The sequence below is a fragment of the Pleurodeles waltl genome, chromosome 7 (genome assembly GCF_031143425.1).
Source record: "Pleurodeles waltl isolate 20211129_DDA chromosome 7, aPleWal1.hap1.20221129, whole genome shotgun sequence".
NCBI classification, from domain to species: Eukaryota; Metazoa; Chordata; class Amphibia; order Caudata; family Salamandridae; genus Pleurodeles; species Pleurodeles waltl.
In genome coordinates, this window is record NC_090446.1 from 132,965,804 (window position 1) to 132,992,929 (window position 27,126).

The 27,126-nt window shown below is 49.2% G+C and overlaps 1 protein-coding gene across 3 annotated transcripts in view; it reads left to right on the top strand.

The window, feature by feature from the left end:
• COX4I2 (cytochrome c oxidase subunit 4I2) overlaps positions 1-27,126 on the top strand; it is a 162,391-nt gene that overhangs the window by 15,783 nt on the left and 119,482 nt on the right. Inside the window, exon 1 of one of the 3 annotated variants that reach the window (XM_069243351.1) lies at positions 14,273-14,430. The exons of 1 other annotated variant lie outside the window; for it this stretch is intronic. The gene's annotated coding sequence lies outside the window, so the exon portion shown is untranslated. Of the gene's footprint in view, positions 1-14,272; positions 14,431-27,126 lie in introns of those variants that run through there. One more of the 3 variants, XM_069243349.1, reaches the window with a different exon arrangement.

Sequence of the window (27,126 nt, forward strand, 5' to 3'; positions counted from 1 at the left end):
GGTCCTCTAAAGAGCCCCCAGAGAGCATGGAATCATACTTCCGATACTGGCAACAGTATTTGGGTATAATTCTGACATTTTTGATAACAAACATGCCTAGGTTCAGAGTTGCCATTATGTAGCTGGACATAGGCAGTGACCTATGTCCAGTACATACATAAATGGGCATCCCCGCCCTCACGAAGTCAATGAAAATGGCACTGGAGTTTGTGGGTGCACTTCTGCTAGTGCAGGGGTGCCCTCACATACAGGTGCTTGCACCCTGCCCTCTGGGCTAGGAGGACCTGCCATTGGGGTGACTTAGTCACCTACTGCAGCGACCAATGGTGTAAAAGGGTGCATGCACCCTTTCACGCAGGCTACAATGGCGGGCCTGCAGAACACTTTGCATGGGTTCCCCATGGGTGGCATAATACATGCTGCAGCCGATGGGGGATCCCCTGGCACCCCAATGCCATGGGTACCATATACTAGGGCCTTACATGGAGGCGCCAGTATGCCAAATGTACGGTGAAAATGGTACAAGTTACCAAGTTAGAAGGGACAGAGCCTCATCACAGGGGTCCTGGTTAGCAGGATCCCAGTGAAGTCACACAAACTGACAACAGGCAGAAATTGGGGGTTGTAGGAGGCTGGCCTGGCTTGTAGTGGGTACCAGAGGTGCTTACACCCTGTGCCAGGTCCAGTTATCCCTTATTAGTGTAGAAGAGGTGTTTCTAGCAGCTTAGGCTGATAGAAGGTAGCTATGGCAAAGCAGTTTAGGCTGAACTAGGAGACATGTAAAGCTCCTACTATACCACTGGTGTTATATGCACAATATCATAAGAAAACACAATACACAGAATTACTAAAAATAAAGGTACTTTATTTTTATGACAATATGCCAAAAGTATATCAGTGAGTACCCTCAGTATGAGGATAAGTTATATACACAAGATATATGTACACAAACCAAAATTATGCAGATAATAGCAAAAGGAAGTAATGCAAACAGTGAAAAGTTACAATAGATTGCAATAGGAGCACATAGGTATAGTGGCAACACAAACCATATACTCCAAAAGTGGAATGCGAACCACGAATGGACCCCAAACCTATGTGAGCTTGTAGAGGGTCACTGGGACTGTAAGAAAACAGTGAGGGTTAGAAAAATAGCCCACCCCAAGACCCTGAAAGGTAGGTGTAAAGTGCACCTACTACCCCCAGAGAGCACAGAAGTCGTGATAGGGGGATTCTGCAGGAAGAACAAACACCAGCAATGCAACAACAGTGGATTTCCGGACCTGAGTACCTGTAAGACAAGGGGACCAAGTCCAATAGTCGCGACAGTGTAGAGAGTGGGCAGGAGCCCAGGAAATGCCAGCTGTGGGTGCAAGGAAGCTGCCACCTGTTGGAAGAAGCTTGGTGTTCTGCAAGAACGAAGAGGACTAGGAACTTCCCCTTTGGAGGATGGACGTCCCACGTCGTGAAGAAGCTTGCAGAGGTGTTCCCATGCAGAAAGACCGCAAACAAGCCTTGCTAGCTGCAAGGGTCACGGTTAGGGTTTTTGGGTGCTGCTGTGGCCCAGGAGGGACCAGGTTGTCGCCACTTGGATGAGGAGACAGAGGGGGCGCCCAGCAACGTAGGGAGCCCTCACAGAAGCAGGCAGCACCCGCAGAAGTACCTGAACAGGCACTTAGAAGAAACGTGAACCGGAGTCCACCCGAAGTCACAAAAGGGAGTCCCACGACACCGGAGGACCACTCAGAAGGTTGTGCACTGCAGGTTAGAGTTTCGGGGACCCAGGCTTGGCTGTGCACAATGGAAATCCTGGAAGAGTGCACAGGAGCCGGAGCAGCTGCAAATCACGCGGTACCCAGCAATGCAGTCTAGCGTGGGGAGGCAAGGACTTACCTCCACCAAACTTGGACTGAAGAGTCACTGGCCCTGCCCCGCGACACTCACCTTCTCTCCTGCTCCTGCTTGTTTTCCTCCTCTCTGTCTCTTCCTCCTCGCTCCCCCTCTGCAATCTTCTTCTGTGTTCTTCTGTTCTTCTGTTCTGTTCTTCTGTTCTTCCCTTCTGTTCTTCTGTGTTCTTCCGGTCTTCTGTGTTCTTCTTCTCTGTTCTTCTCGGTGCTTCTGTGTTGTTCTTCTCTGTTCTTCTCTGTTCTTCTCTGTTCTTCTCTGTTCTTCTCTGTTCTTCTCCTCTTCCGATCTTCTGTTCTTCTGTTCTTCTGTCTTCTGTTCTTCTGGTCTTCTGTCTTCTGCTCTTCCGTCTTCTGTTCTTCTGTCTTCTGTTCTCCTGTCTTCGGCTCTTCTACCTCCTCCGTCTTCTTCCCCCGAGCCTGCCCTCCTGCTCCTTCCTCATCCCCCTCCCTCACTCGCCTCCCCCTCTCTCACCCCTAGCTAACCCGTTCGCTATCTACCTCCCTCACTCCTCCTATCTTCCTATCTCTCTAGCTCCCTATCTCACTATCTAACTCCCCCACTCTCCACCTCCTCCTACCTACCTATCTGTCTATCTATCTATTTCCCTATCTATTGACTTCTCTATCTATTTTCTCTATCTATTTCTCTATCTCTCCCCCCCTCCCGCCACCCCCTCTACTACCTATCTCCCTATCCTCTCACTCTACCTCTCTCCCTCACCCACCTCTACAACCCCCCCTCCCCTATCTTCACAACCCTACTCCTATCTCTCTCCCTAATCTCCAAACCTCCTAACACTCACCCTCCTCCACCCTAAACCCCCTCCCCCAGCTCCTCTCACTCTACCTGTCCCCCCCCTCCCTCGCGCTTTCCCGCCGCGACCTCCTGCACGCCCCCGCCCCCCAGCTCCCATTCGCCCCCAGCTGACCCCTCCCCCCCCCTCCTACCTCTTATGGCGGCCGCTGCGCGACTGCGCAGCGGGCGCGCCAGAGGCGCGCCAGAGGCAAGCCCGTCTGCGCCCGTCCGCGCCTGGCCCGCGCCCAGCGCCACGACCCCTGGTCCCCAGCTCCCCCAAGCCCCGCTGATCCGCTACGACCCCACCACCCTCCACGCCCTCAACCCAGGGCGCTCCAAAACCTGCTTCCTAGCTCACCCCAAACGCACCCATGGACCCTTCGCCTGCAACTCCTGCAAACGCATCTTCCACCACGCAACTACCACGACCACAAGCCCACGCGCCATCAACCACCTCAAGTGCATCCTGATCAACGCTCGTTCCGTCCACAAGCACGCCGTTGAACTTTGGGACCTCCTGGACTCCACAGCCCCGGACGTCGCCTTCATCACGGAGACATGGATGAACGCCTCCTCTGCTCCAGACATCGCTACCGCCATCCCCGAAGGCTACAAGATCTCCAGAAAAGACCGCACCAACCAAGTAGGAGGAGGTGTCGCCATCATCTTCAAAGACTCCATCAGCGTCACCACCTCCACCGAAGACCCCCCCCTCGCCGCTGAACACCTGCATTTTCAGATTCGCACCGACCCAAGGACCACCCTCAGAGGATCCCTCGTCTACCGTCCTCCCGGACCTCGCGCCTCTTTCAGCGACGCCATCGCCGACTTCATCTCCCCGCACGCCCTCGCCTCACCGGACTACATCCTCCTAGGCGACCTCAACTTCCATCTGGAAGAAAACAACGACCCCAACACCACCACCCTGCTCGACAACCTCGCCAACCTCGGCCTCAAACAACTGGTGAACACCGCCACCCACATCGCCGGACACACGCTCGACCCTATCTTCTCCGCCAGCAAACACATCTTCTTCAGCCACACCTCTGCCCTACACTGGACCGACCACAGCTGCGTCCACTTCACATTCCGACGCGAGACCTCCCACCTCCGCACTCAACCCACCCCTCGTCGACAGTGGAACAAGATCCCTGAAGAGCAACTCTTCTCCGCTCTCGCCGCCAACCAACCCACCCTCACCACCGACCCCAACGACGCAGCTCTCAACCTCACAAACTGGATCTCCAACTGCGCTGACAACCTTGCTCCCCTCAAACGCACGCATCTACAGACCAACACCAAAAAACCTCTCTGGTTCTCTGACACCCTCAAAGAAAACTTGTCGTGCCCTTGAGAAGGCCTGGCGCAAGGACCACACCGCGGACAACATGACCGCCCTCAAGAACGCTACACGCGAACACCACCACCTGATCCGCACTGCCAAAAGGAACTTTTTCACCGACAGACTAGACAAAAACAGCCACAACAGCAGAGAACTCTTCAGCATCGTCAAAGAGTTCTCCAACCCCAGCGCCAGCGCCAACGCCGTCACGCCCTCACAGGATTTGTGCGAATCCCTCGCCACTTTCTTCCATCGCAAGATCAGCGACCTCCACGACAGCTTCGGACACCAGACCCAACCATACACCACTGAACCCGCTTCCCCGGACATCACCCTCAACAACTGGACCCACATCAACACGGAAGAAACCAAATCCATCATGAACTCTATCCACTCCGGCGCACCTTCGGACCCCTGCCCGCACTTCATCTTTAACAAAGCCGACGACATCATCGCCCCGCACCTCCAGACCGTCATCAACTCTTCTTTTTCTTCTGCTACCTTCCCCGAATGCTGGAAGCACGCTGAAGTCAACGCCCTACTAAAGAAACCTACGGCTGACCCAAGCGACCTGAAAAACTTCCGCCCCATCTCTCTTCTACCTTTCCCAGCCAAGGTAATAGAAAAGACCGTCAACAAACAGCTGACCACCTTCCTGGAAGACAACAACCTGCTCGACCCTTCACAAACCGGATTCCGAACCAACCACAGCACGGAAACCGCCCTCATCTCAGTCACAGACGACATCAGAACCCTGATGGACAACGGTGAAACAGTCGCCCTCATTCTCCTCGACCTCTCGGCTGCCTTTGACACCGTCTGTCACCGCACCCTAATCACCCGCCTACGCTCCACCGGGATCCAAGGCCAGGCCCTGGACTGGATCGCCTCCTTCCTCGCTAACCGCTCCCAAAGAGTTTACCTCCCTCCGTTTCGCTCAGAACCCACCAAGATCATCTGCGGCGTACCTCAAGGCTCATCGCTCAGCCCGACACTCTTCAATGTCTACATGAGCCCCCTCGCCGACATCGTACGCAAGCACGACATCATCATCACCTCCTACGCCGACGACACCCAACTTGTACTCTCCCTCACCAAGGACCCCGCCAGCGCCAAGACCAACCTACAAGAGGGTATGAAGGACGTCGCAGATTGGATGAGGCTCAGCCGCCTAAAGCTGAACTCTGAAAAAACGGAAGTCCTCATCCTCGGCAACACCCCGTCCGCCTGGGACGACTCCTGGTGGCCCACGGCCCTCGGCACCGCACCGACCCCCGCAGACCACGCCCGCAACCTCGGCTTCATCTTGGACCCTCTTCTCACCATGACCAAGCAAGTCAACGCCGTGTCCTCCGCCTGCTTCCTCACTCTCCGCATGCTCCGCAAGATCTTCCGCTGGATCCCCGCCGACACCAGAAAAACCGTGACCCACGCCCTTGTCACGAGTCGCCTGGACTACGGCAACACCCTCTACGCCGGGACCACCGCCAAACTCCAAAACCGCCTGCAACGCATCCAAAACGCCTCGGCCCGCCTCATCCTCGACGTACCCCGCAACAGCCACATCTCCGCACACCTGAGACACCTGCATTGGCTCCCAGTCAGCAAAAGGATCACCTTCCGTCTTCTCACCCACGCACACAAAGCCCTCCACAACAAGGGACCGGAATACCTCAACAGACGCCTCAGCTTCTACGTCCCCACCCGCCCCCTCCGCTCCGCTGGCCTCGCACTTGCTGCCGTCCCTCGCACCCGCCGCTCCACGGCGGGTGGGAGATCTTTCTCCTTCCTGGCAGCCAAGACCTGGAACTCCCTCCCCACCAGCCTCAGGACCACCCAGGACCACTCCGCTTTCCGGAGACTCCTAAAGACTTGGCTGTTCGAGCAGCGATAACCCCCCCTTTCCCCCCTAGCGCCTTGAGACCCGCACGGGTGAGTAGCGCGCTTTATAAATGTTAATGATTTGATTTGATTTGACTGGACTGTGGGAGTCACTTGGACAGAGTTGCTGAGTTCCAGGGACCACGCTTGTCGTGCTGAGGGGACCCAGAGGACCGGTGATGCAGTCTTTTGTTGCCTGCGGTTGCAGGGGGAAGATTCCGTCGACCCACAGGAGATTTCTTCAGAGCTCCTGGTGCAGAAAGGAGGCAGGCTACCCCCAGAGCATGCATTCACCTGGAAACAGTCGAGAAAGCCAGCAAGATGAAGCGATACAAGGTTGCTAGTAGTCGTCTTGCTACTTTGTTGCGGTTTTGCAGGCGTCCTGAGCAGTCAGCGGTCGATCCTTGGGCAGAAGGTGAAGAGGGAGATGCAGAGGAACTCTGATGAGCTCTTGCATTCCTTATCTGGTGAGATCCCCAAAGCAGAGACCCTAAATAGCCAGAAAAGGAGGTTTGGCTTCCTAGGAAGGAGGATTGGCTACCAAGAGAGGTAAGAGCCTATCAGAAGGAGCCTCTGACGTCACCTGCTGGCACTGGCCACTCAGAGCAGTCCAGTGTGCCACAGACACCTCTGTTTCCAAGATGGCAGAGGTCTGGGACACACTGGAGGAGCTCTGGGCACCTCCCCTGGGAGGTGCAGGTCAGGGGAGTGGTCACTCCCCTTTCCTTTGTCCAGTTTTGCACCAGAGCAGGGCTGGGGGAATCCCTAAACCGGTGTAGACTGGCTTATGCAGAGATGGGCACCATCTGGGCCCATCAAAGCATTTCCAGAGGATGGGGGAGGCTACTCCTCCCCAGCCTTCACACCTATTTCCAAAGGGAGAGGGTGTTACACCCTCTCTCAGAGGAAATCCTTTGTTCTGCCTTCCTGGGCCAGAGCTGCCTGGACCCCAGGAGGGCAGAAACCTGTCTGAGGGGTTGGCAGCAGCAGCTGCAGTGGAGACCCCGGAAAGGCAGTTTGGCAGTACCCGGGTTCTGTGCTAGAGACCCGGGGGATCATGGAACTGTCCCCCCAACGCCAGAATGGCATTGGGGTGACAATTCCACGATCTTAGACATGTTACATGGCCATGTTCTGAGTTACCATTGTGACACTGTACATAGGTAGTGACCTATGTACAGTGCACGCGTGTAATGGTGTCCCCGCACTCACAAAGTCTGGGGAATTTGCCCTGAACGATGTGGGGGCACTTTGGCTAGTGCCAGGGTGCCCACAAACTAAGTAACTTTGCACCCAACCTTCACTAGGTGAAGGTTAGACATATGGGTGACTTATAAGTTACTTAAGTGCAGTGGTAAATGGCTGTGAAATAACGTGGACGTTTTCACTCAGGCTGCACTGGCAGGCCTGTGTAAGAATTGTCAGAGTTCCCTATGGGTGGCAAAAGAAATGCTGCAGTCCATAGGGATCTCCTGGAACCCCAATACCCTGGGTACCTCAGTACCATATACTAGGGAATTATATGGGTGTAGCAGTATGCCAATGTGAATTGGTAAATTTAGTCACTAGCCTGTTAGTGACAAATTTGGAAAGCAGAGAGAGCATAACCACTGAGGTTCTGGTTAGCAGAGCCTCAGTGAGACATCACCCAGGGAACACATACATATAGGCCACAAACTTATGAGCACTGGGGTCCTGGCTAGCAGGGTCCCAGTGACACATAACAAACATACTGACAACATAGGGTTTTCACTATGAGCACTGGGCCCTGGCTAGCAGGATCCCAGTGAGACAGTGAAAACACCCTGACATATACTCACAGGCCAAAAGTGGGGTAACAAGGCTAGAAAGAGGCTACTTTCTCACAGGGGTAACCATGCAAAGAAGGAGGGTACTTTCCTACAGTCATCCTTAGGATGGTCTTTCCCAAAACTTTTTGTCTTATTTCTCCTGTTTTTGCTGAATTTATGTTGGCCTTAGGACTTCGCACACTTTACCACTGCTAGCCAGTGCTAAAGTGCTTGTGCTCTCTCCTTGAAACATGCTAAAATTGGATTACATCAAATCAGCACACTTACTTTACTTGCAAGTCCCTGGTAAAGTGGTACTACATGTATGGAAAGCCTGTAAATTAAATTCTACTAGTGGGCCTGCAGCACTGATTGTACCACAGACTTAAGTAGCTCTTCAAACCTGCCTCATACCTACCTTGCAGTATGTGTGTGCAGTCTAAAACTGCCATTTCAGCCTAGCAAAATAAACATTTACCAGGCCTAGCCTTTCCTGTTTAATATATACAGGTCACTCCCTCCCCAACCCCCCCGTCCCCCACCCGCTGGACCCTAAACAGCCCACAAGGCAGGGTGCAATGTATTTTAAAAAGGGGTACTTCTTTTTGGGGAGTTTTTTTTTTTTTGTGTGCTCTCATAGTGAAACACTTTACCCCTCCAATAGGATAACATTTAAGTTACCCTATTACATCTAATAAGATAACTTTTGATTGGCAACAGGTAGGGAAGTGATATTTGGTGTCGGGGATTTGTAAATTAAAACCAGCTTTAATGGTAAAGTTGGATTTTAAGTCATAATTCTGAAAATACCACTTACAAAAGTTGGGATTTTCTTCTCCTAACTGTTGGGCACCTGCAAGCTGTTCCTGTGCCACATGACTAGGTGTAGTTGACAGTTGGCTTATGTGTATTCCTCCCAGACAGTATCACAATAGTGCATGGGTGTTGGTAGGATGAGGTGGAGCTGTCACCTACCAGACTTGCACCTCAAAGGGACTAATTCAGGGCACTCACAAAGGATTTCAGACTAGTATATTGTGACCCCAAACAATCTGGGGACAGAGCAGGCAGGAAGGAAATTTCAGACACATCTGCGGGCGGCAGGACCCTAATAGGTTCTCCCACTTCAACGTAGGCACCAGGCATAAATAGAGGACCCTCGGATCCAATTCTTCAGATCACTTCTGAACCTGTGGGAATCTGAGGAAGGACTGCTCTGCTACCCTGCTGCAAGAGGTGCTGCTCTGCCTACAAGAAGGACCAATCTGCTGTTTGCTGAAGGCCTGAACCGACACCTTGAACTCAGGCCTGCCAGATGACCCAAAGCCCTAGTTTGCTGGCCTCCTGTTCTCAGCTACAAAGACACAACAGGCTCTTTGCCTTGATGCAGAACCACACATCGCAGCTTCTGTTCGGCGACTTCCCAAGCACCAACCCAGCAAGACACATTTCTGCACTGACTAATGTCCCAGATCGACTCTTCTCGATGAGGGACAGCGCATCACAGCTTCTGTTTGGTGGCTTTGCCAGCACTGACCCAGAACAATGCATCTAGATTCTGACAGCCAGTCCAGCTCGACCCATGTCGACTTAGCTTCAAAGAAAGGGAGCTCACTGCCTACACTCCAGCAACAAAGTATGACCCCAATGGATCATGGTAAATGCAGTTGAATTCGTAGTCCATTCAAAAAGTAAGTCTTTCACCTCTGTAGGTGCAGCAAGTGCTGTATATCCCTGTACACGGGCTTCTGGGTTTAGACAGTCATCAGCAGGGAGCAGCTCGACTTAGCACAACACATCTCGACAAGTCCTCTCAGCACAAGTGACTTCATCAGCCTCGACACAGTGCAACGTCCCTCAAAGCCTCAATCATTGCTCCCTAAAGGTGGTTTCACTGGCACCAACACAGTGGGACGCATCTTGACACAGGAACTCGCACCGCAAGCTCGTGTCTATGGCTCCTCAACACCCACGCCTCACAGGTCAACAGCAAGGACTTTGCATCTCAATGCCCAGGACACAAGGTACTTTTAAAAGTAGACTGAACTCAGTCTTGTATCTGGCATGTGTTCCATGGCGGTTGGCCTGACTTTGTGACTTGGACTCGGTCCACCACAAGATCTCAATTGGCACTTCTTGCTTCAAAGGACTACTTTCTTCAACACTTTTAAAATTGCATATCTCCAGTTCTACTAACTGGAATTTTTGTTTAAGTCTTAAATTGTTTATTATGTTTATTCTATTTTTCTAAATTGGTGTGCAGTTTGTCTTGTGTCAGATTTTCACTTTATTACCGTTTGAAGTGCTGCTTAAATACTTTACACATTGCCTCTAAGTTAGGCCTCACTGCTTTGTGTTAAGCTACACTGTGTTAAGCACAGGTTAATTTGGGGTCTCCATGTGTTTCATCCTGACAAGAACTGCGGTTGTTGCCCCCCCCCCCACACACACACACACCTAACCACTAACCCAGTTTCTCACAACATCCCAAAAGTGCTCTAATAAAATGCACCAAATATCCAGTAACTTTGAAACCCTAATCTAGAACGTGGCTAGCAACCTATTCTCATCTGCAACGCAGGAAGATGAAACTTATCTAACAATAAAGGACTACATTAGGGCAGCAAAACAGTGAGGAAATGGAAATCGATCTGTAGACAAAACCAGTTGATCCCCCACCCCAAACTTGCCGGAAAAGCATGCAAAAAAATTAAGATGAAAGCTACCGTCTTCCAACAGGAATTGGGTAAAAGAGAAGACCAAAAAAAACCTTTCACATACTAAACTAATTGTTTGTTCTGCCCAACTGTCCTCTCCAGGTGCCTCAATCAAAATGCAACCAGTGTCTATTTCCCCCTGGTCGAGACATAATGTTAGAATCATAACACCCCCATAAGACCTGCAACCTGAATAAAATGGCAAAATGGGACGCGTTTGAATCCATAGAATTTCCCTCCAATGTAAAAACCATAAACACTGTGACCACTTCTCCTGATGAAGATCTTATTCCTGTCCATTTAGCTACATCCTTGTCAACCTATAGTTCTCCTTACTAGGCCAGCCTCATAAATTGCTCACTGAAACAATTTTTCATGACTTCCTAAAAGAGGCCAAGTCAAAACCCATTGTTGCCTAAATCAAGATTTCTGCCCCAAATGACTCATCCATTCACCTGTTAAGCATCATTCATATTTTGCTTCCGCCCACCACAGCATACAGTATAGGGCAATGGGTGAACCTGCTTCATCCATTGGTTGTCTTGGATAGTGAACGATTTTGCCTTATCACATGTGCATAGCCATCCAAAAGAGTGCACTGCTGTGACAGAGCTGGTGTCTAGATTAGATTACTTGGTCAGTCCTTTATTTTTATATTTTTGCCCATTTTGATAAGGGTTATTAAGAAAGAAAAAAAAGAAAACCTGCACAATTGGAAGTCCAGTCATATTAGCTTTGCCAATGTTTGTCTGTTTTTTTTATCATTGTTGCAAGATTAACAGATATAGCTGTCCTAAGGCCAGTCCTAAAAAAAAAAAAAAACACGAGAATTAAGAGAGAACCTGGATTACACATCCACATAGGTTTCAGTATATTTTATTAATAACAGAAGAAAGGCTGACTTTTGTGCAGCCTGTGAAAGCATACAGTGGGCAGATATTTATAGGAAGGTGTGCTACTTTAATTCTGCCAGCACAGTTTGGGAAGCAGGAGGACTTTGAAGCTCCACAAAGTTGTAGGGGGAGGTGAAATTTCATTCAAACAGTTTCCAGGCAAAGTTTTTTTCCAGCAAAGCAATGTTCTGAAGAGTTCTGTATTTTTCTCTCCCGTTAATCTTAATTGAATGCATCTATTTCTCGAAATGTTGCTAAACTGCCAACCAACTACCTTAAGCACTGAGTTCTTAAAGCTGGTGATCTGTCACTGAGGGCCTGATTACGACTGTGGTGGTCAGAAAACCAGCGTGCAGCGGTCTCCCCACTGGCCCCATTACAAGTTTTCCACTGGGCTGACCGGCGGAAACAGTCAGCCTAGTGGGAAAAGGTGGCGCCATTGGACTCCCCTCCTCTCCACGTCGCAAAGCAGACAGTGCGCATTCTGATGGTGCTAGTTGGCGGGTGTGGAGGGGGCTGCACTTGTTCTCATTGTGGTTGAACCGCCATGACAAGGCTTGCAGAGACAATGGTTGCTGACTTCAGCGCCACCATGGCTGATTACAACCAGTCACCGTCATCCTGTCGGGATCAGAGATCGTGGTGGAGACGGTGCTCTTTTGCCTGCACTGACTGCCAATCTTGTAATATGGCAGTCAGACAGCCGCAGCGGTCCGACCTCCACCGTGAGTCTGGCAGTCTTCGGGCCGCCACACTCCTAATCTGTCCCTTAGTGTTGTGTTTTATTGTTAATTAATCCTAGAACTGTAAGGAAAGCAAAATTGCGGGTGTACACGTTTGCATGTGGATGTCTCAAGCAGATTGGGGATGCACTGACTGAGTAGCAACATGCCTCCGTAAACCACTAGATATACTTCGGATATTGTGCAGAACAATATGACCATTGCAGCCATGTCATAAATCTAAAAAAATAGATATATGAAATACATGTCGTTGATGCAAATGTCGCGAAGCTAGTTTATGGCCAATATAAAGTCCCTCAGGAGAAGGGTCTCTGGCCCAGGTCCATATAGTTCAATTTCCACTTGCTATAGCGCCTAGAGGCCCCCTCCAAGTCCTCAGGGTTACAATGACTATCATCCACTCTACTTCTCATAAGTGCGCGTTACTTTTAATGGGTCCATTTCTTTGCTGCTCTCTCACCCTCCGCGTCGACTCACATCCCTACTGGTGCCTCCAGTAACTGGGCTACCTACCCCCCCCCCCCCCCCCCTTCCCCTTGTGAAAGCGTAGTGGGCGGGGTGTTCGGAATCAGAAAGGCAAAGTATCAGAGATGGGGAGACTGGGTCTGGTATACATTTCTGCGCCTCTCCAGCTCTGTAAACAATTTCCAGTCAGAAATGCTGGCTGGGCAGAGGAAGGGCCTTCACACAAAGCAGCCCTCCCACTTAACTGCCGGAGTTCCTGTCCCATCTTCTGATACCCCCCTCCCCACACACACACACACATAGAGCACGTAGTATATTCATTTCAGCCCTTCTAGGCCTTTCCATCTGAAATGTATTCCTTTCTTCTCGTTGCAGATCTTCTGCCCCTCCCACCTCTCTCTAGCACTCACGGAGTTATCCCCCCTCACCCCAGGGTCCTCATTTTAATTTCTCACGCTCTGTTTGTGCTCTCTCCGCTCGCTTTCTCTCCCAGTGTTTCACCCCCCAGGAAGAATGTTCCCTCCGCATCTCTGTCGGTGCCAAGATTTGCGAGCGAACTAGGAAACATCTGGGCTAGGAGATCCGTACCCCTCGCTCTAGAGGCCTCGCCTCCCAGTACTAGAGTTCCTCTCAGAGCCAGGGGCCCGCAACATCACACCCAGCAGACCCGGGTCCGAGCCAGCGGAGCTATCCCTCCGAATACGCGGCAGTCTCTGCAGACTTTCAGTATGCTCCAGCGCCTTTCAGTGCTGTGCGCATCAGTGCCTTCAGTCACAGGAAGCACAGACTGCCCCGTCAGTGCCCGCCAGTCCTTCTTCCGAGCTAGCAGCAGGAAGGTCTCTCCGAATCAGCACTAGTCTCTTCAGACATCCCTTCCGCTCCAGCGCCCATCAGTACTGTACACTTCAGTGCCCGTCAGTACTGTGCGCTCCTGTGCCTCGGCCACAGAAAGCATGGACTGCCTCATGCAGTACACCCCCAGCCCCTTCGCCTAACCAGCATAGCTTTCCAGTCTCAGTACGCGCCAGTACTGCAACAGAACAGCCCCTCGTGGAAGAGAATCTCCCAGTACAAAAGCAGTCTGTTCAGAGCTGCCCCCACCAGTACTCCGCTGTCAAAACGCAGAGTGCATAGGCTCCAGTATCTACCCGCTTCCCCCCCCCCCCAAAAAAAAAAGCTGTGTACCTTTCCTGAATGCACGAGGCTCTTAACCCGACATGCACCAATCCCCCCAAAAAAACCACAACCTCCCGAGTAAGCACCACTTTTGACCAGTACGCAGCGCACTCTCCTGAGTTGACAGTTACTCCTAGTACCCGCCCGTGCACCCAGAGCTGGCACTGAATGTCCCACTACGCAGCTCTCTTCCGAGCACATACAAGCTCTGCTCAGTACACAGCACTCTGGAGAGCAGGACGGATGTCCGTACCAGTGCATGCAAGCTCCATGCACACAGCAGCCTCTCCAGAGGGCGAGGGCTGTCCATCCCAGTACGCACAAGTTCCCCTTGGTAGTCGGCAGTCTCTCCAAAGAGGGGTGCCCCCGCCCCCCGTGCCCATCAATTCCTCCCAATGCGCAGCAGTCTCTTCTGAGTCTGCCCTGACTGTCCCTCCCAGTACACTGCAGCTCCTCCCAGTACACGCCTGCTCCTCCCAGTACACAACCCTCCAAGTGAGCCAAGTTCCCGGGTCATCCTGTTGCTGTGGCCCTGGGGGGCGGGGGGAGAGGAGGTCCGGGCAGTCTGGGGCTGAAGGCTCGGTTTGTGCTGCGCTTCTCCCATCATGCCCCAGCGCTAATCTTTTTATATAATAAGAGGTCTCTGCGCGCTCTCGGTCACCTCCTCCCAGCGCTAGCTTCGCAAGCCAGGAACGCTCCCCTGTTGGCCGCTATCTGACGGTGAGTACTGGGGGCTCCGAGGAGGGCTTCAGGGAGCGCCCGAGAGCCTGTCGTACTGTCTGTCGCCGATGGTTCCCTGAGTTTGTTCCAAGCTCTGTCTGGACGACTGTGCCACACTCGCTGATGTACATGTCTAGCTGACAGTGTCTTGGCGGAGTTTTAAGGCACGGGCAAAGTGGGCTTTGGCCCAGGGCCCCAGTCTTTCAGGGGTCCCCCTGACTGAGCCAACTCTGGTCTGCAGAGAGCCTTTCCCCGATGACCATTAATACTTTCAAAACAGATTGGAAAAAGATGGAGCGAAAACTGTATTTTAAACAAACTGGGTAATGTGTGAGTCTACAGATATTTTGCAGAGAAATGTGGTCATTTTTATGCAACATCAATAAAAAGTTTCTTTAAGAGCAAAACCGGACCTCGCCTATGAAAAATGGAGGGTGCCAGAGATTATTTGAAGTAATATTAGTGAGCTGCTGCTGTGTTACAATATTGAAAACACTCATAACTACCCTGAATATTAGATATAAACACATTTTAAAATATGGGCGAGCCTGCGTGTGCACGGCCACTGACCTGGCCAACGAGAGCATGGAAAACCTGAAATTGGGACATATATTTAATGCTCTTCTGAACAGGGGCCCCAAAATAATTTGGCCCAGGGGCCCCAAACTCCTTAAGATGCCCCCGGTGTGCCTGTCATTCGGTTATTGGTGAGGGCACCAGGCACGCCGGCTGAAGTTCGAGTGTTCCGCTGTATTTACGCAGCTGGTCACGGTTTTGTACCGAATGTGCGGATCCTGCTCTCCGGGTAGCGCCTCGTTGCGCGGAATCTTCCAGCCTCGCATTACGCGGAGAGAATCAACAACTTGGCGTGAAATATATTCTCGTCCCCCGTGGATGTGGGCAGAGGAACGGTTGTTGCCACGTCGCCAAGTAAATGTGCGCTTTTCACAGTTGGTAGGTGCGTGATCTGCGTGCCGATGCCCCTTGCCGATGCCCCTCGACATTGCCGTGCGCACAATTGGCTCAGAATAATTCCTGCCGATGCGTTTAGAGAAAGGAGTGTATGCAAACAGTAGGCGTTTGTTTGTCAATAAAGAGTTGATTTGCGTCTTCCAGCAGCCATAACAAAGCAGACCTGTTTACAACACTATAACAACGGGGAGAGAAAGAGAGAGACGGTCATTGTACAATGCAAGGTAATAAGTGGGGTGCCACCTCTCACAATGAGTCGCGATAGTCTTTCAGCCCCCCCCTTGACCACTGCAAACATTTAAGCACTGCAACCAGGCCACAGCGTGTAAATGCATCTCAGCTAAGTGTGTGTGCGTTTTTTTTTTTTTTTTTTGGGAGGGGGGGTTGGAATGCTGATGGTACGCTCTCCAGCCGGATTTGATGCATGGCACTTGCAGCTACTGCTTCTGAGTTTCGATAGCGGTCCAGCTGTGTGTTTATATCATGCCAGTGAAAACGTATGTTCTACATAACACAAGTTAATAGGTACCAGTGTACTGATAAACGTTATTCTACACATTTAGTACTATAGTGCAAAGCACACATTTCATGTTATTATCATAATATAGCCTAATGTATGGAAGAAAACCGGCTTACCAGCTCAGTCTGCATGTTGCAATAATTTTATACAGAAATTGGGACCATGCTCAGGAGGCCTGTTCAATGTGATTTGTCTCACTGCGTGAATTTAACTCATGTCTGGGTTCTGGTAAATACCTTTGTGTATTATTCCTACTTAATATAAAAAGTGGTATCGCATAAACTTTACATGCAGGTCTGTGGAGAGTAATATGCTTATCATTGTCGGGGAGTGCATTTTGCCCAATTTGGTATTAATCAATAACACATTAAACAATCTGCTTGTAAGAAATTAAATTATTAATTGGGGTTGGTGACTGTCCACCACAAGGAACAATCCATTCTTATCAGGATCAACCTTCAAAGTCACTAAAGTAACCTGAGCTCCTCACCCTGGTAGCTATGGCACAGACCAGACAGGCTTAACGTAAGGCAATTTGTAAAATATTTATGCAGCAGCAAAACTGTAATAAAGCCAAAATGCAAAACAATAAAAATCACAAACAAATTAGAAAAATATAGTACAATTTATCAAACAAAATGACAAACTCAGTCGAGGAATGTCAATGGTCGCAGTAGAGCGGGACCTAGGCACAATTTGAGGCTGAACACAATGAAGCGCAGATCTGATACACCAACCAGGTTAGGCCTGATCAATGATTTTGCCTTTTGATTTAGTCCTTTAAGTCCCAATCCACCACAAGAACACTCTTCTAAAGTCCCTCAGGACCTCAGTGAAGGCACTTAGACTCGCAGGGTGTCGGGCAAGAGGCCAACAGTAGGGACCATTCCAAGTCCGGTTGCTGCTGGGCAACTGCAGTAAAGGCCTCTTGTCGCTTGTCTCCGTAGCCACACAGGAGGTGAGCCACCTGACCCTTGCAGGCAACTTACTTGCCCTGGGTACCTGAGGGAGCAGGTCAAGTCCTTCTAGGTTCTCCACAGGTCCTCTGTTTATCCTCCGGTCCAACAGTGTTCTGAAGTGGGTGCCTGGAGATGCCACATTTGTCTGGCATGAGCTTGTGGGTGACAATGACTCCTGGGCATGCCCTAACCAAAGGTTAAAATGTTCCCAGGCAACTCCTACCCACTTTGGGCATTTTAAAGATGATGAAAGTCTTCAACCACAATACACTTGGGCTCTGAGGGTTGGGGTGTTTGTGGTTAGTGTACTATGGTAATCCTAGTCTCCTCCTAAATCTAACATCAAAATCAATTTTCAAGCAGCCAATGTACCTCCTATAAACCAAGAGACGTTATTCTGGTAAGGCAAGAATAGGGTTTTCCAGTAACCACATAGTGGCTATACAAGAACTGCCTTGGAATCCTGTATCCTTCCTTTCAAGCACATCCCAAGTGTTGTATGTAAACCCAGTGGACAGGATTTGACACTAATGTAAAAAGGGATGTCAATAGCCCCCATTCAGCATAGCTCAAAGGGGTCCTCTAAGCCAGTTTACCGCAGCCTGACATTCACTGAGACCTATTGTGTAGCTCCTGGTAGGAATTTTACACTTATTCAAATGCTAATCACTGGTTGGGAGAAATTGGAGAGCACATGCAAATTAGCATTCACAAATTTCAGGCAGGGAAAAGGTAACTTTCTAAAAGCTACTGTTACTTAATATTAATTACAAATCTGACTTCACCATTGAATTTTATTATCTATTACAATTATTTGCTAATAGTAATTTTTTCTGCCTAGTTCCATTCCTGAGATACAGAATTAGGATTTGAATCTGTATTTAGGTTTTCTGTGTAGAACAGCTAGGCCTGCCAAAGTGAAAAGAAAAAAAAAAAATGATTTTGGGTGCTAGTCACTGTGATAACTTTTAATTTCTACTTGTCCTGCTTTTAAATATCACGCACCCTGTCATATGGGTTCCAAAACCTGCTTAGGGTTAACTTATTTATGCTTAAAAGGGAGAATTTGAGAAAACAAGGCATTATTTTGACAGGTCTAATTGCAGTTTTTGTAGTGCTGCAGTCAGGCTACAGTGGTTGCAGGGTCAGATTGGCCATCTGGCAGTGCCGATGGGCTAGTCTGAAAAGTCAGTGTCTGCCTTTTTTTTTTTTTTTTTTTGTCTATAGACATTTTTATGGTCTGTTGGTCCAGTTTTTGCTAATGATTCCCTTCATATCAACACAAACATTGTTTGCAGCAATCTAAAATCCATGCAGTTTTCCACACCTTGTAAAACACTTCAAAACGGACCCAATTTCTATTCTATTCTGTGTTTTTTGTAAAGCCTATGGCTACCCAAAATGGCTTCCCAGCTCTGAAACTGACCACATGCCCCTACTTAGCAGCAGATTAATCTATCAGCCTAGTGTTTAATAGTTTCCTACATTTTGGATCTGATGCCGTCTGCCTCAATTGTGGTAGAGGAGAATTCCAAAGCTTGGGGGCGAGTTAGATAAGAGCCCCCCCCCCCGGCTCTGGCTTATATGCTAGAGACTGCGGCAGCTGTTGATCAGTGGACCATAACCACCTTTCTGGATTGTAGGGTGTAAGTAATACCTGAATCAGTTTGAATCCTTTTTTATACCTTGCTGTATGTACTAAGCAAAGTGTTTTAAATTTGATTATTTTTTTATGTAGGGAGCCAGTGTAAAGATGCCAGTGCTGCTCTTGCTGGCTGCTCTTTATGTATTTTGGAAAGAATCCTGACTGCAGCATTCTGTACAACTTGCATTCTTTTTAAAACAGACTTAGGGCTCCCAAGATATGAGTTTGGAAGGAAGTGCTTGCTGTAGGAGGCTGGCCTGGCTTGTAGGGGGTACCAGAGGTACTTACACCTTGTGCCAGGTCCAGTTATCCGTTATTAGTGTAGAAGAGGTGTTTCTAGCAGCTTAGGCTGATAGAAGGTAGCTATGGCAAAGCAGCTTAGGCTGAACTAGGAGACATGCAAAGCTCCTTCTATACCACTTATATCATAAGCACAATATCATAAGAAAACACAATACACAGAGTTACTAAAAATAAAGGTACTTTATTTTTATGACAATATGCCAAAAGTATCTCAGTGGGTCCCCTCAGTAAGAAGGTAAGTGATATACACAATTTATATGTACACAAACAAAAATTAAGTAAGAGCAACAAAAATAATGCAAACAGTGTAGAATTACAATAGGTTGCAATAGAAACACATAGGTATAGGGGCAACACAAACCATCTACTCCAAAAGTGGAATGCGAACCGCAAATGGACCCCAGACCTATGTGAGCTTGTAGAGGGTCGCTGGGACTGTAAGAAAACAGTGAGGGTTAGAAAAATACCCCACCCCAAGACCCTGAAAAGTAGGAGTAAAGTACACCTACTACCCCCAGAGAGTGCAAAAGTTGTGATAGGGGGATTCTGCAGGAAGCACAAACACCAGCAGTGCACTGACAAAGGATTTCCGGACCTGGGTACCTGTAAGACAAGGGGACCAAGTCCAATAGTCGCGACAGTGTCCAGGGGGGCAGGAGCCCAGGAAACCCTAGCTGAAGGTGCAAGGAAGCTGCCACCGGTTGGAAGAAGCTTGGAGTTCTGCAATAAAGAAGAGGACTAGGAACTTCTCCTTTGGAAGACAGATGTCCCACGTCGCGATGAAGCTTGCAGAGGTGTTCCCACGCAGAAAGACCGCAAACAAGCCTTGCTAGCTGCAAGGGTCGCAGTAAAGGTTTTTGGGTGCTGCTGAGGACCAGGAAGGACCAGGATGTCGCCTTTTGCAGGAGGAGACAGAGGGGGCGCTCAGCAACTCAGTGCCCTCGCAGAAGTAGGCAGCACCCGCAGAAGTACCCCAGCAGGCACTTGGAAGAAGAGTGAACCGGAGTCCACGCGAAGGTACAAAAGGGAGTCCCATGATGCCGGAGGACAACTCAGAAGGTTGTGCACTGCACGATGGAGTGCTGGGGACCCAGGCTTGGATGTGCACAAAGGAAATCCTGGAAGAGTGCACAGGAGCCGGAGCAGCTGCAACTCATGCGGTACACAGCTTTGCAGTCTAGCGTGGGGAGGCAAGGACTTACCTCCACCAAACTTGGACTGAAGAGTCACTGGACTGTGGGAGTCACTTGGACAGAGTGGCTGTGTTCCAGGGACCACACTCGTTAGGATGAGAGGGGACCCAGAGGACCAGTGATGCACTCTTTTGGTGCCTGTGTTAGCAGGGGGAAGATTCCGTCGACCCACAGGAGATTTCTTCAGAGCTTCTGGTGCAGGGTGAAGGCAGGCTACCCCCAGAGCATGCACCACCAGGAAACAGTCAAAGCCGGCAGGATTAGGCGCTACAATGTTGCTGGTAGTCGTCTTGTTACTTTGTTGCGGTTTTGCAGGCGTCCTGGAGCAGTCAGTGGTCGATCCTTGGTAGAAGGTGAAGAGGGAGATGCAAAGGAACACTGGTGAGCTTGCATTCGTTATCTGAAGAATTCCCCAAAGCAGAGACCCTAAATAGCCAGAAAAGTAAGTTTGGCTACCAAGAGAGGTACGAGCCTATCAGAAGGAGCCTCTGACGTCACCTGCTGGCACTGGCTACTCAGAGCAGTCCAGTGTGCCCCCAACACCTGTTTCCAAGATGGCAGAGGTCTGGGACACACTGGAGGAGCTCTGGGCACCTCCCCTGGGAGGTACTGATCAGGGGAGTGGTCACTCCCCTTTCCTTTGTCCAGTTTCACGCCAGAGCAGGGCTGGGGGGATCCCTGAACCGGTGTAGACTGGCTTATGCAGAGATGGACACCATCTGTGCCCATCAAAGCATTTCCAGAGGCTGGGGGAGGCTACTCCTCCCCAGCCCTTCACACCTATTTCTCTCAGAGGAAATCCTTTGTTTTGCCTTCCTGGACCCCAGGAGGGCAGAAACCTGTCTGAGGGGTTGGCAGCAGCTGCAGTGGAGACCCCGGAAAGGCAGTTTGGCAGTACTCTGGTTCTGTGCTAGAGACCCGGGGATCATGGAATTGTCCCCCCAATACCAGAATGGTATTGGGGTGCAAATTCCATGATCTTAGACATGTTACATGGCCATGTTTGGAGTTACTATTGTGACGCTATACATAGGTAGTGACCTATGTATAGTGCACGCATGTAATGGTGTCCCCGCACTCACAAAGTCCGGGGAATTTTCCCTGAACGATGTGGGGGCACCTTTGCTAGTGCCAGGGTGCCCACATACTAACGTTGCACCCAACCTTCACCAGGTGGAGGTTAGACATATAGGTGACTTATAAGTTACTTATGTGCAGTGGTAAATGGCTGTGAAATAACGTGGACATTATTTCACTCAGGCTGCAGTGGCAGGCCCGTGTAAGAATTGTCAGAGCTACCTATGGGTGGCAAAAGAAATGCTGCAGCCCATAGGGATCTCCTGGAACCCCAATACCCTGGGTACCTCAGTACCATATACTAGGGGATTATATGGGTGTACCATTATGCCAATGTGAATTGGTAAATTTAGTCACTAGCCTGTTAGTGACAAATTTGGAAAGCAGAGAGAAAGCATAACCACTGAGGTTCTGGTTCGCAGAGCCTCAGTGAGACAGTTAGGCATCACACAGGGAACACATACAGGGCACATACTTATGAGCACTGGGGCCCTGCCTGGCAGGGTCCCAGTGACACATACACTAAAACAACATATATACATTGAAATATGGGGGTAACATGCCAGGCAAGATGGTACTTTCCTACACTTGCATAAATTGAGTCACAGGCCACCTTTTAAGCTTTCAAATTCAATAATGGGGCCACTTTTATTTTGGTGCTCAGGCCAATATTTGAGCCTGAATGGCAGGCCTGAAGCAATATTTTACAATCTTAGAGGATGGCACTGTAGGTGCTGCAGTCCACTAGTGACATTTAATTTACAGGCCGTGGGTACACCTTGTTCCATATACTAGGGACTTGTGGGTATGTTAAATATATCAATGAGAAGTATGCCAATTCAGTCATGTTTTAAAGCTGATCACAGGTACTTTTACTACTAGTTAGCAGGGGTGAAATGCTCAGAGTTCTAAAGCCAGCAAAAATGTTGGATCCAGCAAAAGATGAAAAATTCCGGACTGACCGTGCAGAAAAGGTGGATTTCCTACACTGCTCATCAGTGTCCATATAAAATAGAATTTAGCCAGTTATAAAAGTACTAGTTTTTCTGGTCCGGGTGTTGGAAGCTCAAGTTGTCTGTAGCAGTGCAAGGGCCTCCCACTCAGTACGTACATGCACCTCAGGCTCCTGACACTGTCAACGTCCATCTAGCACCACACATCACTCGCATCTGAAGCTTCTCACACTCCATGTGCAAATCAGTGTTAAAATGTCTGCTACAAATTTTAAAGCACACCTACGGGTCTAAAACTACAAAAAATTATAGTTTGTGCTCCAGCATTGAGAAACTTAATCACACATTCCCATTGTGTTCCAAATTGGCGCCAGCCATCTTGTTTTGGTATGATGCTTAGATTTTTCACAATTGAGGACCAATTAAAATCAAAACAGCCTGAGGGTCGGTTGTTAAACTTTTTATGCACCTTAAGAATCCGTTTGTAATGCACACCAAGCCTTGAACATCGCTATGTGCAGTGGCGGCCAAAACAATTTAAAAGTAGTAGTGTGGGTGGAGAGGGCATGGGGGCAGCACACAGGGGAGCATGCTGTGCAGAAACTGGAGGGTTTAATATTTTTTTTTTAAAACGTACCTGGTGCTGTCAGTTGCCTTGCGCTCCTCTGCTTCCTGGTCCCAGCAGTCCATGAGACGGCTCCAGAGACTCCATGTGCAATACCTGCGCTGCTCTCATGCTATTACCAAGCATGAGAGCAGCATGGGGATTGGCCTGAGCGTGCTGGTTTACCACCCACTCAGGCACACTGAGTCTGTGCTGTTTCTCCAGACCAGCTGTCAAATACAGCTGGGTTGGAGGAACCTAAGTGTGCTGGTCTGTTTGGCGGGCCTAAGACGCCCAGCCAAGCAGACGTGCACCTAAGTGCACTATACTCCTCCAACCCCTCCCTGCACATGCTGCCTCAGTCAGCAGCTGAAAGATAAAACGATAATAAAATATTATTTCATTTCTCATCTGCTGGCTCTGAGCCAGTGGGGCTACGCTCCTCTGCCATTGCGGAAGAGCAGAGGCTGGTTATGTGTATGTGTAATAAACAAATTGTTCATTCTGTGGGCCTCCTGTTTCCTATGAAATGCGGGAAAAGCCCTGCACGTGAGGCAAAAATGGGCATCCCTTTTAGAGATCTTTACATAACTTGTTCTGATACAGTTCGCATTACATCAGTTTTGTTTTTCTATGAGTTGGGGAAAAAGCGCAAGTGTTACTACTGCGCACTTCAGTTGTGCAAGGCTTTGTTACGTATGATGGATTCGAGCTGCAGATGTTAGCGCCTGATGTTTAAAGCGCAGACCGTTCTTGCTCATGTACATGAAAGGTTTGAATTCACTCATGAAGTCATTACTGTTTTTAATTTCCAAACCTACCCCTCGTTCTGCATGCAGATTTGGTACCCAGATATTTTTTTTTTTTTACATTACCCAAGTTTATATCGGTGGCCTTCCTTCCTTTCCACCAGATTGTGAGACTTACAGCATTTGGCTGCTCACCGGTTCATGTTGGTGTTGTGCTGTGGTTCAGATCCAAGCAGCGCACTGCTTTTGTTCTCACGAACAAAAAGCAAATTACATACAGATGGCAGGACAGTGATTTTTTTTTTTTCGTGTGTGAATCTGTTTTATGATGAAATAAATAAAACTACAAGTCCCAGAATTCAAAGGAAAAACCTGGACTGGAGCAGCCCATCACGCATTGACCTAGGAAAACTTGGCAGGGCTGCACACACGTTTCACGTGACACCCAGAGGCACTACCTTATTTAGCCACATGAACCCAGCTGCTTCATGTTCTGTTTATTTTAAATGTTCTTTAAACCGCCTAACCATCACTTAATCTTCCTCTGTGGTTGAAAGTTATATACAACCAGACTGAACTCAGTCACACACTCAAGTGTGTATTCTTTGATTCCATTTTCTTTGATGGTCTTGGAACAACATGAATACCAGAAGAGGTTGTGGTCTAGTAGCCAGAGCTGCTATTTTTGGAACTGAAAAACTGGGTTTGAGTCCCAGCATTGGCTCAACGTCGTGTGATTTGGGGCAAAGCACTTAACCCCCTGTGCCTAAAAAGAATAACACACTTGTACTTGTTTTAAAGTAAAGAGCACTGTTGGACCTGCCCCCTTTTTGCCTGGTCATCCCCAAACTTTTTGCCTTCTGCCTCCTTATTTTTCTGACACTTTTTGTTTGCTTTAGGACTCTGAGCACTTTATCGCTACTGATCAGTGCTAAAGTGCATGTGCTCTTCCTTCTAAACATGGCATAATTGGCTTACACCTGACTGGCATATTTAATTTACCAGTAAGTCCCTTATACAGTATCTCCTATACCCAGGGCCTGTAAATTAAATGCTACTAGTGGGCCTGCAGTGCAGCTAGTCACCCACAGAAGTAGACTTTCAAACCTGTCACAGGCCTGCCACTGCAGAGCCTGCGTGCACAGTTTACTGCTACCCTGACTTGGCAAGTCAAACTACTTGCCAAGACCTAAACTCCCTTTTTGCCTACACCTAAGTCACCCCTAAGGTAGGCCCTAAACAGCCCTATGGGCAAGGCGCTGTGCATGTAAAAGGTGTCTTTTTGTAGTGCTTCTGCTAGTAGTGACAAACAGCCTATTTGATTTCTCACTACTGTGAGTGCTGCTGCTTTCATAGGTCTGCATTGGAAATCTAAGTGGTATCTTCTGATCTATGAGAAATAGCGTGGGCATGTTTAGTATGTTTGGAATGGTAGTGTGAAATCCTGCTTATTGGTGTAGGTGGATTTTTTTTTTTATTCCCAAGGTAGAAATGCCACTTTTAGAAAGTAGGCATTTCTCTATGCTCGTAACTCTAGTGCTTTGCAGCCTGACTCTAATCTGTCTGGGGCAGAGTGACCGCTTCACTTGGTCCATAATTTCCAGATAGCCATCACACAGGAGGGGCTGGATGTGACAGAAGAGGCATCTGCATTCTCCTAGTCTTCCTGGGATGGGGAGAGGGAGGGTCATTCACACCTTACATGTGAATAGGCTTTGTCCTGCCCACACAATGGACTGATTACCCTCTACTGATGTCTGGAGACAGGGCTGGGTTAAAAGGGTGTTGTGCTTGACATGAAATGACTTATTTGAAGTTACCCCTGAACAAAGACATTTTTGAGTATAAGTAGAAGGGCTCTTCTCCCCTGACCGAGAGAGCACTTACAGAACTGGGACTGAGCCTCTGTCAGAGGGACTGCTGAACTGCACAAAGGACTCATTTGGACTGTTCTTCTTTCGTTGCCCTGCTGCCTCGTGCCTGCTGTGTGGCCCCTGGACTCATTTGGATTACCTTTCTGTGTGTTGCCTTGCTGCCAGCTACTTCCTAACACCATTCTGCCCAGGTACTGTGTGGGGCTCGCAACCAGGCACTGCATTGCTGGAGGACTGTGGGACAAGGGGAGACCGCCATCGGAGTTGCTTCCTTGCATGCTGGCCCACCTGCCCACCTCACCTTTTATCCCTATGAAGTGCCCCTCAGGAACCCCAGCGCATGAGGAGCGCTGGCTATTTTGTGCTTAGTACTGAGTGCTCCATGCGCAGAGGTCGCTTCCTCTTGTGGCTCTGATCTCTGCGCACAGAGGGCGCTTGGATTTCCCCTCCTGCCGGATCCACTGCTTCTGCATCTGTGTGGCAGACCAGAACTGCCTCCGCGTGGGCCATCACCAAGCGGCCTGGCATGCCTTCCAACCAGCCCCGTGACTGCTCCGGGTGGGAAGAAGGAATCTGCACCGCAGGGTGCTGTCCCAGTGGTCGTTGGAGAGCGACTTCCCTCGTCAAGTAAGGCCACTGGGTGGAGCTACGGGCCCCAGCCCCGCCGAACCTTTGCAGATACCACGCAGCAGACATTCTCCAAGAGCCGCAGATGCACTGCACAACCACGTCAGCTGCCCTTAGTTATTCCACGCGGGGGACCCAGAAAGAGGGTCCCCCTGCAACTTGTTACGAAGTGTTCCTCGCTCCTAACCCCCTGCTTGAACTCATACCTTGGGGGCAGTTGTTGGTCTTTTGCTTCCAAGATAACCTGTAAAAAGGTCCCTGGAATGGCACGAGGCTACTCCAGCACATAAAGACCTGGCCATAGAAATTACCATGTTTACTCTGAGGCTCGCAGGCGCTCCCACACCTGACGGAGTGTGACCTGTACCGTATACCATCTAAGAGGAGCGCAAAAGCGCTGTGGCCTTCGCCTAGAAGGCATTTATGGTGATTCCTGTAAACAATGCATTTTTCCCTTGGATTTCCGGTGCTCATTGTATATGCCGTATTCCTAGCTCATTATTGGCCCGCTAGGATAATTGGCATATTTTAGGATTTCCAATTCACGCATAGGGAGAGTGTGGTTTCTATGGTTTTACATGACCTATGCAACATGGGAATTTTTCTTATTTTGCATTCATGATGACGATGGTCTGACAAGTGTCTGTTTCATACAGTATTACTGATGCATGTCATGTTAGTCTAATGTTTTATACAATACAGTATATTTGTATATAACTTGTGGAGTTTTCTTTGTGGTGTATTGTCACGTGTGTGTGTGTGTGTGTGTGTGTGTGTGTGTGTGTGTGTGCGCGCTTGCGCTGTGTAAACGCTTTACACATTGCCTCTGGGATCAGCCTGACTGCTCGTGCCAAGCTACCAGGGGGGTGAGCAGGAGTTATCTTACGTGTGTAGCTCCCTAGCCCTGACTAGAGTGGTGGGTCCTGCCTAGCTGAGGTGCCTACCCTAGCCCACCAGGAACCCCATTTCTAACAAGCTCCAATACCTACGGGTCAAGTTTACACTATTTAAAACTGCAAAAAGAATGTGACTTGACGCAGTGTTTCCACAATCTCTGTATTCCATAAAGCACCTTTTCCCGTGTAATTGTGTATATTTTTTATTTCCTCGCATTCATACCAAGTACTTGACATGCAGCTATATTTATATTTCACGGCTATGTGATAAATAAACTAAACACTACCATGCTGATTACGTGTAGGGCACTAAAGTCTGTTTAT